Source organism: Dipodomys ordii, unplaced genomic scaffold (assembly GCF_000151885.1).
Source record: "Dipodomys ordii isolate 6190 unplaced genomic scaffold, Dord_2.0 Scaffold39, whole genome shotgun sequence".
NCBI classification, from domain to species: Eukaryota; Metazoa; Chordata; class Mammalia; order Rodentia; family Heteromyidae; genus Dipodomys; species Dipodomys ordii.
The window spans coordinates 4978120-4990761 of NW_012267255.1; positions in this window are offsets into that span (position 1 = coordinate 4978120).

A 12642-nucleotide genomic window follows, 5' to 3' on the forward strand; every position below is an offset into this window, starting at 1 on the left:
TGTGCCAAGGAGGCTTAGGGTTTCTCCTATTGCATCCTGTAATGTTTTCAGAGTGTCTGCTTTCACTCTGAGGTCTTTGATCCATTTGGAGTTGATTCTGGTGCAGGGTGATATATAAGGATTGAAGGCATTTTTTTAGTTAGTGATGAGCCCTTGTTTCAGCTCTTGGGCTTCATCTATTTCAGTGCCTCAAGTGTTAATAAGCTCTGGACTTCTGTTCCTGTCATATGCAGAAGGAGACACTGTTGCCTGCTCTGAACAGGCCCCCAAATGAAGTATTAAGACCAACTAGCTTCTGTTGAAATGCCTTTGACTTTCCACTTGTATTTGTACAAAAGCTGAAAGGTAAGAACAATCCATGCTCCACCGTGGAAATAGGAGATTGTGGACACTAAAGGCTAGATGTTCAGAGAGGTCTTTTTGAATGTACCTACAATACGATGAGGCTGTCAAGAAATAGTGAAATTTAGACCCAGACTAACTTGCTGAGTCCTTTTAGGATTAAGTGAGCTAAAATGCTATTTATAATAAATGAATTGTTTGTGTTGTGTTGTTAGAGTTGTTATTTGTTTCTTTATATTTTGAGTTAGAGTTGTTATTTGTTTCTTTATATTTTGAGTTAGAGTTGTTATTTGTTTCTTTATATTTTGAGTTATGAGCATAATGCTCTAAAATAATATTTTCCAGTGTCCTGATCCCTTTTTGGATTACAAATTACAATTTTGTACTTTTGGGCTTGCAACTCTTGAGTTTAGGGAAATGGAAAGCAAAGAGTTGGGTGATACACATATGGAACAAAGTCAAGATTACAAGAAGATAACTATTATGTTTGAGAATAAACTTGGAGATGAACAGTGTAGTGTAGAGGAAATTTTACTTATAAGAGTTTAAGAAATATTTTGTTACCATCAATGAAAATTTGATCACATTTAATTCTCTACTATGATTTCATGTTGGGGAAAACCTAAGATAAGCAATATAGGATTTGAATGTGAAGTAGTCCTCTCTTCATTCTTGTTCATGTGCCATATTGTATTACCCAAGAAGTCCCTATTCATTTTCTGATCAGCTTTCATTATCCAGAATATCATACTTAGGATATCTTGGCAGCCATACTGCAAGAAACTGGTTGGCAATTGTTCTTTTTAATTTTTAATGTTTTTTATTGTGAAAATAACGTGCAGAGGGGTTACAATTACACGAGCAAGGTAATAAGTACATTTCTTATCAAGCATTGTTGCTTCCTTTGTCCCCTTTGTCCCCTTTGTCCCCTACCATCCCTGCCCTCCCACCTCCAGGACTATACTCCCCTCCCCCCACCTCGCCCTGGCCTCCCCACCAAAGTTGTAAAGTTTGTTTTTTAACAGAGCATTTTGCACATCTCATTGTTGCAGTGGGTCCACCTATATCCCTATTTAAACATTTTTTTCCTTCCCCTCCCCAAGGCAGTTTTTAATCTGATTTTTAAGAAAAATAGCCTTAAACCAATTATTTCTATAATTTAGGAGCAAGAAATAATCTGAGTATTGTTAAATTACATGGATAATCAAGATGCTGGCCAAAAAGACCTCTGCAGTTAGACAAAACCATCATAGCAACAAAATATTTTAGCAATATGTAGATTTTACATAATTTAATTATCTATTCCTCCCCTAAAATACAATTGTGTGAAACAGTGTCACAGTAAGCCATTTTGGACTGCAGCTTTCCCATTCTTAGACTATAGAAAAATCTCATGCAGGGTTAAATTAGTTTCTACAAAAAGTATTTGAGTTCACTTTTCTTATAATTTGTATTTAAAAATTTATTGTATTTTACAATTATTATTCATGAGCAAGCACAAACAACTCAGTAATAGAACTAATGGTATGCCACAAGATGCAATTAAAATTGCTTAGGTAAAACAGGATGACTGTCAGGATCTCTTTTGGAGAGATAGCAAGTGCCCCATTGTGCAAGTCATTGTTGAGTATGTGAAATGTTTAACTTGGCTAGTGACCTGGGTTTGATAGGCAATCACTTTGGTTATGAGAGATCTGTGGTTTCTATATCACCCTTTTGAAAATGAAAATGATGGAATGTAAGGGTGTTAAAGAGAAGGTTCACTCAAAAAGCAAAGAAGGGAAAGTATAAGGATTTCATTTTTCTTTGAAAATCCACTACAGCTAAGGCTTCTTATTCCATCAAATGCTGGAGGCAATCCACCTCCCCAGCTCACCTTTCACCTCTCACATTTCTATTCAAAGCTTGTCAGGCCAGATGGCCATAAATGCTATCTTTATGGAATCATGAACCTTAGTACTTTGTCTGCATTATGCAAATATTAATCAAAGTCCCAAGATTTTAAGAAGAAAAAAAGGTCAAATTGTAAGAATTGGAGAAACACTGCTACAAGCAAACTCTCACATGTCTCGGAAGGAAGACTGCTTAGAGGATGTCTAAGAAGACAGTTTTTTGAAAGGACCTACTTAACAAAGGAAAACAATAAGAGTCTCACAAGTGGCCACGAAGATACCAAATTCCACAGTTCAAATAACCCATCAATTTTCTCTCAGACTCTCACTGCTTCTAGGCCTACTCTTTGAAATCAGGGACCAAAGCCCAGCCAGCACTAAAGATATTTTGGTTAAGCTTACCTTTTTAGTGACTAGCTTTTCTTAGTGACTTGCTGGCAAAATAACAGGAGTTCTATCTACTGAAAGTCCCATACATTAGGATGGTTCCTGTGGGTGTTTAGACATGGAGAAAGAACCAGAATCATCAGAAAGGAGGATAATACTGTAGACCAGCTGGAAACACCTCATAATTTTATAACACGACAGCATAGAATTGCTACAGTCTATGGAGTCAATAAAAAGCAAGCAAAAGTAGTCTTAAAATTACAGAAAATTATTAAATATTTTAAATATATTGTTACTCTAAAGAAAGAGAAAGGACAGAATGATAGAGAGAGAAGAGAGAGAAAGGAGACACAGAGAGACAGGGAGAGAGAGAGAAAGAGAAACAGAGACAGAGACAGACAGAGAGACAGAATTCACAGTGGTGCTGAAGCTTGACCTCAACGTCTGGCAGCTGTCTCTTAGTTTCATTTTGTTTTTAATCAAGAATAAGTGATCTAGCATTTGGACGACAACTTAATGTTCAGTATTTGGTGGTTGATTGGAGTCTTGGATTTTGCTGCCAGGGCTAGATTTGAACGAGTATCCTCAGATCTTGTCATTCTGAGTAGTTAGGATTACAGGCATGAGCCACTGGTGCCAAGCTTGTTTGTTGTATTCTTAAAGAGACATTTCTAAAATGAAGTAGTATGGTAGGATCTGTCTGTTCAGTCATTTTCCAGTACTTTTTTGGATCCTGCAGAAATTTTCTAGATTCTTAATGAGAATCACTTGTGCCTACTGGTTTCTTTTTACCTAGAATTTTTATTTCTGTTAATTTTTATTTCAAGGTTTTATTATTCGATTTTACTGAGCCTTCCTCCCTCCATTCATGTTCCTCTTTATTTGCCCTCCCCGCAAAAGTATGTTTCCATTCCCTGGTATTCATTTTGATACACAGTTCACCCCTATAAGAGTTACACCTTTGTGCTCTTCACCTAAGTATACATCATGTCTTTCATTGTATTCAATGTATTCTAACAAAACACATAGACCCCAAAGAAAAACCAGGGCACTGACATAGCTATTTTATCTGCTTTAAATGCTTGCCTTTCTCAAAAGGCATCACACAATGAAGAAAACAAACCTTGTAGAGTAATGATGTTCACAATTCTCCATTTGCAATTAAAACCTGGCTTTTTCTACACAGGTATAGAGCTGATTAGTGTCCTGACTTTGTATTTGCCCACACAGAAAAATAAAAGCCATGGCCTTCTACTGGGTTTCCCTCACAGAGTTTCACATATTTGGCCACACTTCTGACATGTGAAACACAAGAACTGTACCAAAGAGAAAAAGCTTTTCTTTCTCCTTTTGTAGAGAATTTGTTCCAACTTGTCTCTACACATCTGTATGGGTTGTAGATGAATGCTGCTTCTTTCATGAAATCCCATAAGGTGTTTCTGCAATGAGCAACACTCATTTAACAAGTGCACTCTGCCATGCAGGCGGGACCTGCCAGGAGCAACAGCATGCCTGGAACGGAAATGTTGTTTAATGAATATTTATTGATTATGAATATTCATTAAATTAACATCTTTATGGCTGGCCCCAGGCTTTATAACTTCTGTGGCAATAAAGTGGTTAAGTAAAGTTTTCAAGCCAGTCTTGAAGCCCTGTGAGGTTCAGAAAACTATGAGGATTACTAAGACCAAGTTTTTGGTGGTGGTTGTTGTTTTGTTTTTGTTTTTAAAGAGAAATATCTCAGAAATTCTGATGTGGCTACATTTGGCATCACAATCTTTGATTTGGGGAACCTAGATCAGAGTGACTTGCCCCTTTATTTCTGATTTGTTGTTGCTGCTACAGTCTCTAGAGCAGAACTATGTAGTATCAGTCCTCTGATTTTGTGTTTCATTCTTTTTGTTTTTGCTTTTTGCTTCATGCTTTCACTTACTGAACTAAATGTGGGTAGGATCACATTTAGTATGAAGTACTAAGCAAGATTCTCTGGATCTTTTGGATGGTAGATAGGCTTGCCATATTTTTAACCCATTTCGAAGAAAGTAACCTTCCCAAATCATATTTTGGTCATGCAATTTCCTGCTTAAATTTATCAATGATTTTTTCCATTGCCTTTAACATAAAAATCCAAGGTCTTCATGCTAGATTATGCTGTCTTTTCATCTTTATTTCTTACCAGCTTCTACTTTGATGTTAGGTGCCAAATATAACTCATGATTATTCTTGTATATAGGCCTTGGAACATGTTTTACCTTTGGACCCCAATTCTTCTCCCTTCACCCTAATTCTTTAATCTAGTTTATCTATTGCTCATCTTTTTGATATTTTCTCATGCCTCATTCCCTTGGAAAGTCTTTCTGGATCTCTAATGACTGGCATAGTTGCTCATTCTTTGAGCCTTCACAGTATTCAGACTTACTGATGTTCTAGGATCTAGTACACTGCACTGAAGTTCCCTCATTAGTCTTCTCTATAGACTCCCAGTCTCCTTGAAACTTGGACAACTGGCATTTTGTCCAGCAATGAAATGTCAGCATTCAGATCAGTGCACAAGCAGCATATCATAGGTGCTTAACTTATAGGTTTATTTACTAAAGCAAACTAAGCAGCATGTTTGATTCAGCCAGAAGCCTTCTTGGAAGGCCTTGTTCAATCTGAAAAACTCCCTTCAGGGAGCATTAATTTAAAAATGACCATGGATTTTATGTCTCAATATTTGAGAAAATAATTAAGGGGCTTGGAAATTCATATTATATTTATTGTAGGATAAACTCAAAACAAAATTCCATTTTCATTTGGCTTTCACTACTTTCTCTTTTAAATAATAGCCTGTGTTCTTGTTTAACCAGAAAAGAAACAACAGCCGGGCACCAGTGGCTCATGCCTGTAACCCTAGCTACTCAGGAGGCTGAGATCTGAAGATCACAGTTCAAAGCCAACCTTGGGGCAGGAAAGTCCGTGAGACTCTTACCGTCAATTAAAAGTCAGAAGTGGTGCTACCCTTGAGTTGAAAAGTGCAGGAACAGCACCCAGGCCCAGAGTTCAAGCCCCACAACACCCCTCCAAAAAAAAAAAAGAAAAAAAAAAGCAACAACAACAAAACTACATGATGATAGTTAAAAAAAGAGGCGTTACTATAAAAGGTAGTTCACAGAATATATTGAAAAAATGTGGTGGTACTCTGTTAGGAAGAAATTTGAAACTATAAACTTAAATTGGAATCAGAAATGAAGAAGAGTTCTTTTAATTGTATCTTGTGCATTTCTGTTGGGAAATTTTCCTTCTCAGGCTTATTTTCTACTTCTCAGATCACCTGGAAGCTGCCTCAATTCATATCATGTCATTCAGTAAATAGCCTAAATGAAATTAGATTTCCTTTTATAAAATTTCTGGGGAAAATATGATTATTTTAACTAGCAGATACGGAAAAGTTTATTAGCCATTTACTATGGAAGGTAAATAACTGTTGTAACAATACATTTCTGATTTTTATCTAGTTTGTAGACAAATCACAGGCTTTTCCAATTTCTATAATTTTATAAGCCAAAATGCCTTGTAATAAGTACCTATATAAATGAAAGATAAGTGGGTGGATGATCTCTTTCTATTAGATCTGTTTCCTGTAATATACCTAACTTGTGTTGTTATAGCACTAATATTAAGAAAAGCTAATTTATATGGTGACAAATGAAATGCTATTGTAATTAAAATAAATAATTTTAAGAGTGAAGTCAAACAAAAAAATTTAAAGTACACACTTAAGCTACCTGGAGAGTAAAAAGTTGAGGAGACTTGCAAGCTACTGAACGTGGCAATATTGCTCTTATGAATTATGACTTGGTCTATTTCTTAGCTTTCAATAAATTCCCAGTGTTAAAAAAACGTATTTTTCCTAGAAACATTACACAAGCAAATCTAATTCCACTAGGTTACTTTATAGAATAGCACAATATAAACTGAGGCAAGTTAACATGTAGTCTGAGAAGCATAAAATATGCCTGAGAAAGAAAATTCACCAATAGAAATGCATAAAATACAAATATGAGAAGCCAGAAAGCCACTAAAATAGACTGTAGTTTGGGTCTCAGGAGTGTGAAAAATAGGAGATTTCTTTTCCAACTCATCAGATCATCAGAGAATATTCAGGTTTTCTTCCCCTGGTTGTTCTATTTCCAATAAAACAAAATGAAAGAGCATCATTCAGTTTGAATGGAGAATGACTCACTTCAATGAATTGGGCAATACATGGTGGTAGGGCAGGGGTGGGTGGGTGTTGTCTGCTTCATTCAGCATACCATTTCTCCACAATCATCCTCCCAGATAGACTCAACCTGTATAAGCAAATATCTGGGCATTCCCTGGCTCAGTCATGTTGACACCTAAAATCAGCCATCATTTGAACAGATCTCTGTTCTGAATTTTAGGCCCAAATAATGTCTATCCTTCCCTTTTACTAGGGTTATGGGTGCCTTCTTCAGAATCTTCAAAGAAATGTCTAGTAGATATAATTTCTCTCTTTACATCATCAGAATTAATGTTTATTTAGTATTATGTGACTGGCTTTCTAGGTTTATTTGCCTCTCCCTGCCTTGCTGTGGCTGTTTCAAGCATTGTGTCCCTTCCTCTTTATCCAGTAAATTTCAAGATAGAGAATATTGCTACTCAGAGTCAAAAAGTGACTCCAGTGAGACCCTTCAGATTATCTCCCCCCATCCCCTGTGTCACAACTTCAAGTTTTACTCTGGAAAAAAAACAAACAAAAATAAAGGATTTTTTTCAAGAAGGCGGTGCTATCTTTTGTGTAGACTTCCTTTCCGTGGTTGAGCTAGTAGTGGCACCAAGATTGCTTTGCTTTACCATCCCTGCACAGAGTCTATCATCCGTCTGTACATGAGCAGAGTGGAACTTCCTGTTACTCTGTCTAGAGCTAGATGCTCCATAGTGATCCCCATCTCCCATCCCTTTTCATTCTTTAGTTCCTCATCGCCCTGCGCATGGCAAAATAATGCCTTTGTGCACAGACTTTCTGCATTAACTCCAGTAGCAGCAAACCATTGCACTGTTACTGAACCAAAGACTGCAAATGTAAGAACTGCCTTGCTAACTACATCAGAGGCATCAATCCTTTATGTTCATGTCAGAATACTTCTGCCTCGGGCTCCCTTGGGCAAGTCTGACCCCATTTGCAGTTGTTTCTAGTTTCCCTGTGGAGATGGGCCTCGCTGTTTAATGTTTAACAAATGCTCTACAACACAGGGGTCCAGCTGCAACATTTTCCCTAATCAGAATGATGTCATAAGCCCAGGTCCCAAAGCTGCTGTTCCTTTAGGGGATGGTCTTATTCTGCTTGCTCTGCTGCTGCTAAGACCAGGCAGCCTCCTGGAGCAGGGCTTTGTGGGCCTGAGGCTACTAGCTGCCTGCACTTAGGCTTGCAGGAGAAAAATGAAGTAGATATGCCTTAGTATATCTAAGGGTGGAACTAGCAACAACCGTCAAAGTTATAGGAAAACAGATTTAGATTTAACCTAAGGAAACACTGCACAATAAACTAATTGCATCTAATAATAAAATAGACCTCATGGGTTCCCTTTAATAATGACCAAAACCAAAAAGGATAAACAGAGGATTACCATATTGGTATACAGATTTGCCAGACTGCTTCAAAGACTCTTTGAGCTTTGAATTTTATCTTAAACATTTTCTCCCTCCTTCCCTTGCTATTTTTTTTATAATCCTTCTTTCTACCTTCCTTTCCTTCCATCCTCCCTCCCTCTCTCTCTTTATTCCTCTAGCCTCCCTCCCTCTCTTCTCTCTCCTTCCTTTCTTCCCTCATTTCCTTTCTTAGTCCTCTTCTTTCCACTCTCCATTCTTTTCAATCCCTTTATCTTGGTGTTAAAGTAAACTTAATTGAAATTCAATTATACTCAAAGGAGTATTTTCTTTTCTTTCAAAATCATTAGAAAAAATATTGGTTGAATCTCTTTTTTTCCTTTCTTGGTTTCTTCGTTCCTCTTTTATTTTTAAAGAAGTCAAAAGATGTACGCTTATTAAGTGAGTGATCCCATTCTTGGAGTACTTCACTTTCAAGATCTTTACTTCCTCCCAATACCTATAGCCAGTGGAGGAAAGCACATCTGTCTTTGAACTGTTGGTTGTCAAACATCTTCCATAACATCAGTGCCGCAGTTTGGATGTCAGTTTTCACCACCTCATCTCAGTTGAAATTGTGAGCAGTTACCTTTAAGATCTTTCATGCCTAGGAAACACTTGCCCACAAGCATAGCTGTGCTTTTCCTCATAGAAATTCAGATTAGTAGATGATCTTTTAAGCTTTCCATTACAGAGCTAGCATAAAACCTGCTTACTGAAGAGCTCCTATTTTAGAAGTTGGCTTTCCACCAAATTGTTGGAAATTCAGGAATAAAACAAATCTGATTCTTGTCTTTTCTGCTGATATGTTTTGCTTTCCAGTGGTCAGACTTCACATCTTAATTCCGGCCACTTAACTCAGATCAAAATACTTATTGTTGACTTCCCCAGGGTGACACTCTAGTCCTTTAGCATTTGAAAATTGATCTTTTATGCCAAGACATCTGGGTAATTTCTCTGAAAAAATCTCTGACCTTGGGGATAATACTTTATTTGTAAAATAGCAGAGCAGTAGTGATCAAGCAGTGTCAAGTAAAGATTCTTTGGTATTTATCCTAGTGTGATTTTTTTTTTCCTTAGAAGACAATAAATACATTTTGTTTGCCAAACATACCACATTGATCTGAGAACCAAAACAACTTTGAGGAAGTTTTCCTGAGATGCATTTTGCCAGGTTTGATTATGTACCACGGAATTATGACCACCTCATGTCTATATTCCACTATATCAAGCCTCATATTAACAAGCATGCAACAACTTCGTTGCCAATATTTTAAAGATCTTCTTATTAGATTAAATTGCTTTCCAATTACTGTGATATTTCTCTTTGGGTGAGGGAATAAACCCACACAGTTTGTGATCTATATCTGCAAATTTTGATATCACATCTCTACTGAAAGTCTAACAAGCATCTTATCTGAGTATGTTTGAAACTAAACCCATGACCAATGTGACCTAAATTGTGATTAAGTGACCTAATTGGTCACTTTTCAGACTTCTCCATTATAATAAAGAGTTCTTATTCCTTTATATTCTGACAAAGTTCCTTAAGCTTTTATTAAAAACTACTTGATTGTATATATACATAATACATATATATACATATATATTCTTGGGTTGTGATTCTTGAGTTTGAATTCATAGAGGACAATAATTTCTCTGCTAAAGTCATTGGTGATATAAAGAAAAGATAGCTACTTACCCAATACAAAGAATCATTTGGTGCAAACTTCAGAAATACATTTTTATTTACTATTTAATCATCACAGTGATTCCATTATTTACATCTCTGTCTTTATTTCTCTCCCTATCCAAGCATATCTCCAAGTCCATTATTTCAAATTCCTTTTTAAAATGTTCTCAGTTCATTCTTTATCTCTTTACCACATCCACCAAACCACTCCCCATGAATGAATATTACTTTCTTCTTCCCTTGAGACATTGAGAATATTTAAAAAAAAAACCATGAGAAAATACTAACTTTCTAGTCCACATTTATACCAGGAAATATCAGACAGAGCTACTACTCTATCATTTCATGGCTTTCTTCCTTTCTATTTCTTTCCCATACTTCTACATACCCTATTCCCAAACTATTTTTTTTTCCAGAATTGAATCATTTTTTCCATGTAGAATTACAAGTCTTTGTTGTTGTTGTTGTTGGTTGTGGGGCTTGAACTCTGTGCCTGAGTGCTGTCCCTCAGCTCTTCAGCTCAAGGCAAGCGCTTTACCACTTAAGCTACAGTGACACTTCCAACAAGTCTTATTTATGAAATATTCTATGATGTCTAATCTATTTATAGCTTTGTCCTGCGGTAGCAAGCCAAATCAAAGCGTAAGCAACGGGTTTACTAGGAATGGTCAGGTTGAGCCTAGGAAGTGACTAATAGTTTCACACTCCTCTATAGGAAATCCAACAGTTTAATTATGACTGTACAAACTTTAGTGTATGAACATATGTGATTAGCTAATAGCTTACAATCTGGGAATACATATAAGCATATACTACATTACCAAGAAGGTTTCCTACATTTCAGTCAAGGCTCTGCCACATATTCCTAGACTTTATAATGGCTTCTCAGTTCTTGGGGTTTAGTTTTCTCCTTCATAAAATGTCTGGATGTGACTCAACACAACTATAATAGAGAGTTTGTAGGAAAGTCACAAATGCAATCAATGTAACAGCATAGTATTCCATATTAAATGTTTGATAAATATCAGTGGTTAATATTAATTTTCTATGTTCATTATATGGCTGATCTGGTACAGTTTTGTAATCAGATTCATGTGATCTGACAGGAAGTAACAGTGATATCCTATGCTTTTTCTTGATTTGAAGCCTGATTTCATTGATTTAGCCAGGTATACTGGGGTTACGACAAAAGTAGAATCTTCATACACAACCATTTCTAAGATTAGCTCTGGATAGCCTAGAGATTGGAAAGTTTGAGAGACCTTGCTGTAAGACACTGACACAGAATGGGTTACCATGGAAAATTGCTCTGAAGAAGCATTGGAAGTCTGAGTGGACTCAGGCATGATCAGAAGGAAGGAAGGCTGCTCATGGAGAGGCAGTGCAGGCATTATGAGGAAAAGAGTTTGCACGAGAGTAATAATGACTATTAGTGTTACTATGTGCTGAGCAGAATAAAGTAAGAGTAGGAGGCTAAAGACTAAAATAGATCATTCACTCCATTAATCCATGTTGAAGTGGTCTAAAGCAGACCTGGTGAGTTGATGGAAAGGGAATGAATTTTTCTAGAATAACCTTACCATGCTCTTCTACCTCAAATTCCTATTTGAAGCTAGGCTCTAGTGGTTCAGGATTATATTCTTAGCAACTCAGAAGGCTGAAATCTGAGGATTGCAGTTCAAAGCCAGGTAGGAATGCCCATGAGACTGTTATTTCCAATTAACTGTGGAAAAAACTGGGTGGTAGAACAAGGTCCAGGTCCTGAGTTCAAGCTCCACAATTAGAAGGAAGAAGGAGGAGAAGGAGGAGGAGGAGGAGGAGGGGGAGGGAGCGGGAGGGAGGGAGGGAGGGAGGGTGGAAGGAAGGAAGGAAGGAAAGAAGGAAGGAAGGAAGGAAATTCCTTTTTGAGGAATTCCCTGGAACTATGCAAACCCAGATCACATTGCAAATGTTTTTGTTTTTCCAAAACAAAAGCATAGAACTTTAGATATGAGAAGTCAAATTAGGAGAGATGAACAGGTTTCTTGCTAGCCCTTGAAGAAGATGTTTCTCCAGAGCTCTTATTGGTACAGATGATAGCTAAGCTTTCTTTTGTAAAATGTAAAGGGTTGAAAATCACAGCTGTGGCTCAAAGGAGATGATACTTTAATTGAACAAAGCTATAAAGGCCATCTGGAATTAGGGACTCTCCAAGATGGTTCTTAAGATTGCTAGGAAACTTACTTAAGCAAATAAGATAAATTTACTTCCTCAGTTGCTAGACTACAGATAGAAACAAAATAACACAGCTATGGTTACCATATGACTGTCTCACAGCAATCATGCATCCCTGACAGCCCTGAGGACTGCTGCTGTGGCCAAGGATAGTACAGTTTTATAGTTTGACTGTTAAAGCTTAAGGTTCTACCTACTAGATTGGAGACATATGGGACAAAGAAGGTAGCCTGAAAGATTTAAGGGTCCCCCTATAAATGTAACTTAACTTTTTTTAAATAGTAAAATTATGGTGTGAGTTTATATTTCTAATTTATATTATGAATTCAGCAAGCCTACCATGTTTCTGGAACTTGTCCTCGTAGAATTTATAACTTGGTAGAGGGATTAGCATTACAAAATAATTACATGCACATATACATTATATCATGTATTACATGTACGTACATGATATATGCTATATGA